Source organism: Panicum virgatum, chromosome 6N (genome assembly GCF_016808335.1).
Source record: "Panicum virgatum strain AP13 chromosome 6N, P.virgatum_v5, whole genome shotgun sequence".
NCBI lineage: Eukaryota > Viridiplantae > Streptophyta > Magnoliopsida > Poales > Poaceae > Panicum > Panicum virgatum.
In genome coordinates, this window is record NC_053150.1 from 40120170 (window position 1) to 40125387 (window position 5218).

The 5218-nt window shown below is 44.9% G+C and overlaps 1 long non-coding RNA gene across 2 annotated transcripts; it reads left to right on the forward strand.

The window, feature by feature from the left end:
* The first annotated feature begins 744 nt into the window (after positions 1 to 744).
* Positions 745 to 4897, forward strand: LOC120679423. Of its 2 annotated transcripts, XR_005677177.1 has the most exons (8): positions 745 to 1182; positions 1290 to 1640; positions 1911 to 1984; positions 3688 to 3797; positions 3877 to 4032; positions 4104 to 4265; positions 4337 to 4432; positions 4554 to 4897. It is a non-coding gene; the product is annotated as an uncharacterized LOC120679423 (long non-coding RNA). The 2 variants fall into 2 exon arrangements; XR_005677176.1 differs by having other exon boundaries at positions 3688 to 4032.
* Positions 4898 to 5218: the final 321 nt, after the last annotated feature.

Here is a 5218-nt window from a genome sequence, read left to right on the forward strand (position 1 = left end):
TCGGAGAAGAGGAGAGGGGGGGCCGGCACTGGATCCGGCCGCCGGGGGTCGCCGCGAGCAAGGGGGTCGCCTCGAGCAGCACCGTCGGAGGAAGTAGGCCGTGGTCGTGTGCGGTGGCGCGGGGACGGCGGCCGGCGGGCGAAGGGCGGTGGCGCGGCGGCGGTCGGCGGGCGAGGGGCGCTGGTGGCCTGGGCGACTCGCAAATCGCGACTCGGGTGTAGTGGCGGCGTGACTGACTGGGCCACTGGGGTGTGGGGTGGGCTGTGCGCCTGTGCGGCTGGGCTGGGCTGTGCGTCTAGGTTAGGGTTAAGGGTTTCGTGGGCTGGGCTGCAAGTGCAATGAGTAAATATACATGGGCTGGATTGTATTTCGGGTATTTCGGGTAGTTCGGGTACCGTGGCCCAATACCCGAACTACCCGTAATAATTTCGGGTACCGTGGGTTAGAACCCGAAATAGGGTTCGGGTTTTTCGGGTTCGGTCTATTCGGGTTCGGTCTCGGGTTTTCCGGGCTCGGGTTTCGGGTATTTTGCCCACCCATATGGGTAAGGGGTCGGGCGACGTTTAGCGGGAGGAGCTAGGCGACGGGGTTGGGTGGTGGTCAGATGTTTGCACAGTGCGGGCGCGCGGGGCTGGGGCGGCACCCAGCCCCTACGTGCGCCCGCAAGCCCCGGCGACGGCACGGCCTAGCGACACAGCCCGGCATGCGGCTGCGTGGTGCTCCGCCCGCCACCACTAGGGAAGTCTGCATCCACGTCACTAAGGAAGAGTCGGCGGCAGCTCCGCCGGGCTCGAGTGATTCGATTGCACGTGTGTCCGCGCCGTGTTTTTTAGCCCACCACAGATGCGCGGGACGATTCAGGATTCTTTTTTTTTTAAAGTGCACCTTGTTGGCACAGCCTTCACCGGAGGCTTAGATTCATGATTCTTTCTTTCGACTTGGCACTATTTAGATCCACACGATTTTGCATCTTTTTTCGGCCTTGATTGATTGATTGATGCGCTGATCCAACTTTGGTTTAACTTCCTTCGTGCAGCACCCCTATCCAGTAAGAGCAACTCAACCTTTTAGACAGTGGTGACTGTGAGGCCCGTTCCTCCTCCTCCGGCTCCCTCCCAGGCCTCCCTGAACCTCTCCTGGGTGGATGCGACATTGCCTTGGGTTCCTCGTCGAGCATATACCGTAAAATACTCTTGACTACTTCGATTCCCGTTCTCGTGTTCCTGAAATGACCATCACATTCGCCAGATGGTCCCTGAACTCGATCCAAACCGTTGCTGTGTTTGCAGATTATTGCGGCGCCGTTGGGCGTCATGCACTTTTGCCGCCTGCCACTGGTATGCCGATCTCAAGCTCACCAAACGGGTCCTAGAGGACCCTAGGAGGCTATCATCTCCCTCCTCTTGAATGGGCAACAACCTCCTCTTGAATGGGCAACAACCAATCGTGTGCAGTCAGGTGACTAGGAGATGCACGTTAGCTGCTCTATGAATTACCCAAGGGAAAAAACTGTGATTTTCTCGGTTGATGACGCACACGCTTGCTTGTGCCTTCTGTTCCTACGGATGGTGCTCTAGCAAAACATCAGGATTGACACTTTGGCTGCATTGTTGACCCCACTGATGGGGTGCTGCTGTTGTGTAAGTGTGGTTTTTTTATGTTCAGAGTTTTATGGATAATCTATGTTCATTTCAAAGTAAATTGAATATTTTTTATGAATTTCGACTTTTATTGTTATCACCGATAAGTTTTTGATAAACCTGATATTTCTGTTTGTCAGTGACCACTGATATTTTTTTTATATCGATATTGTAAACCTTGTACTACATATCTATCCATTGCATGAATAGAGTGGCTTTGCACTAACTCCTATGCATCTCATCCTTGTCAATTCGTTTCTCTGTTCCAAGTACATGAGATTACAATGGAAGGGCAATAACTGGCGGCATCATCTTCTGACCTAAGATTCTAGCTTTAATTGAAGGTGTGTATTGATCTTAACGTGCATTTTCCTGCCATGTGTTTGTAGATAGGGACACGGCTATTCCAATTGTAATTAGCATGCAAAAATCTTGCTTGCTTTCATGTTAATCTATTGGCGTTGGTTCAGATCATGTTGCAGTTGCTGGTTTTTGGTATCCCAGATTGCTGGCTTCTAGATTTTTGTTATATTATGCAGTAGCTCCAGTTAGGTTTTGTACGTGCCATGATCTTGATTTCAAAACTATCATGGTCAAAATTATTATTGGCCATTCGGTGATACAATTGTACATAATTAGTTTCTACCTAATCATCTTTGTTTTCCTTTGAATTTAGTTTTTCAACTTGAGCTTGGCTAATAGAATTGAAGAGAAAAATCCAACATCTATGAATACAAAAGTGCATCTTCAAGTTTTGCACGCAGTAGCAATTTTTTTGGTGATTTAGGCCTGGTATCCTTGAGACTTGAGCATAGGGACCTGTGCTCTGAACATTGCATCTGCTTGCTGCAGAACATGCTATTATATTATTGTACGTAGCAACGCTACTTCTAGGTTAATTGACAAATAAGGTACATATAAAAAATGCATATCATGAGCCATCACTCTTTTTATTTCTTCTGACCTAAGATTCTAGCTTTAATTGAAGGTGTGTATTGATCTTAACGTGCATTTTCCTGCCATGAGTTTGTAGATAGGGACACGGCTATTCCAATTGTAATTAGCATGCAAAAATCTTGCTTGCTTTCATGTTAATCTATTGGCGTTGGTTCAGATCATGTTGCAGTTGCTGATTTTTGGTATTCCAGATTGCTGGCTTCTAGATTTTTGTTATATTATGCAGTAGCTCCAGTTAGGTTTTGTACGTGCCATGATCTTGATTTCAAAACTATCATGGTCAAAATTATTATTGGCCATTCGGTGATACAATTGTACATAATTAGTTTCTACCTAATCATCTTTGTTTTCCTTTGAATTTAGTTTTTCAACTTGAGCTTGGCTAATAGAATTGAAGAGAAAAATCCAACATCTATGAATACAAAAGTGCATCTTCAAGTTTTGCACGCAGTAGCAATTTTTTTGGTGATTTAGGCCTGGTATCCTTGAGACTTGAGCATAGGGACCTGTGCTCTGAACATTGCATCTGCTTGCTGCAGAACATGCTATTATATTATTGTACGTAGCAACGCTACTTCTAGGTTAATTAACAAATAAGGTACATATAAAAAATGCATATCATGAGCCATCACTCTTTTTATTTCATTATTACCAGTATGGATTTAACTTGAGTTGGTAAATGTACGAGAAACACAATAGTTGCTCGCATTTCTAATGAGTAAAAAGAAGTGGGCTCATGCGCTTTGCCTTTACATAGAGGTACAATGGGGGCAAGACAGAGGTAGAGAGAGGGTGAATGGTGAGGGAAGGGGTAAAAACGATATTTATTTGATACCACATATATTGGCATTCCTATTTTATAAAGCACATTTTATTTTTGCACACGTGCATCTCAACTAGTTTTAAGAAAATTGGGAGTTTTATATACGATCCCTAATAATACGGAATTATGGATGATTGTTGATTAGTTTGCTTGTTGGTTTTTTGCTTGTTATACGTATTATAGATGAGATTATACAAAAAACTTCGCTTCAGAGCATGATCTTATAGAAATTTTGCTCATTAATTAGCACATCTTATTTTGCTACAGGAAGGTGTCGGGGCAGAGGTTGATCTATGTATTTAGCAATTTAGCATTGGTGATCATGCACTTGAATATTTGAAGGAACATTCGGTCTTAGCATTGGAGAACACCTCTAGGTGAGGCTTTCTGATGGTTTGTCTTGCAGTTACTCTTAGAGACGGAGAAATCGATGCTTTCTGTTGTGGTTTCCTATAGATATGTTGTCTAGGAGGTGTCCTGCACGGATTCTTGGAAGGGAAAGGCAAAATATTGATTTGAATTAAAAGTGAACATAGGAGGATAGTTTTGTTCAAATAAAGCCCCAAAAATATCAAATATCAAATGTCGCTGCTCGGATCCACACCACCTGAGGTACGGCCATAGCTCCATTTGTATTTAGCCTTTTATTCTGGATGCTCCGTAGCTGACTTCTTGTTGTGCAGGCCAGCAATCTCATCGCCATATCGGATAAGGCATTCAACCGGCAGCAGCTTCTTCCCATGGAGAAGACTATTCTGAACAACATGGAGTGGAACCTCACTGTACCCACTCCGTACCACTTCCTGCTGCCGTTCGCAAAGGCTGCCGGACGCACTGACAAGGAGGTAGAGAACTGCTCTCTTGTTTCCCTCAAGTTTCAGATCAGAAGGGCCAAGTAACTGTTTGGTACCTACAGTTTTGCAGTTTATGCTGCCCGCTGCATATTGAAGAAGAGTCCTCTCCAGACGGGCACCCTGAAGCACCACACTAGCCTCCAGGAGCAGCAGCTTATGTAAGTGCTCCTTCTCTTTTACACAATGGATATATGAGATTCTGAACTTGATTGTTGTTCATCCGAGAAGAGAACATGGAATGCTTGAGCTCATGATGCCTTTTGTTGCGATGATATTCAGGGAATGCACAAAGATACTGGTCAGCTCCCATGCAGCTGCTCCTGGAGGGAAGCTGAAGGCCATCTACCAAAAGTACACCACGGTGCAGTTTGGGTGTGTAGCTCTGCACCCACCAGCTGCTGTTCTAGGCCTTGCCTAGGCTTTTTACTGGGTTGGTTTTTATGAATTAGACAGACAATGGACGGCCATCTAACAATATAGGATTCGTTTCAGTTGGCTTTTAATCTAGGTAAGCTTGATAGCCTTTCTTTGTTCATTCAGATACTCTGTTCTCAAAAGTACTATAAGGTTTTATACCTCTACCATAGTAACAACTATTTATATTCATATGAATTGGATTGATATGATTCTTTACATGTTCATCTCATTTTCTGCCATTCATGTGCTACGTATTTTGGTATTCCGCGGCAGCAACTTACGAATTTTCAGTCTCTTCTTAAATCTCACACTTTTACAGGCCAACCTTGGCGTTGTGGTGGCCTCCGTGTTCAATGGCCTTACACGTGGGGCCATTTTCTTAATCTCTCGTGCTTATTTGCCACATGCCTAGGTTATGGTGGTTTCCTCCTGCAAGAAACCAAGCTGCTGTGAGGTCACCTCACCGATTTGAAGCTGTGATTTTTTTTCGCAACCGTGCAAAGTAACCGTGCTGGACTACTATAGCT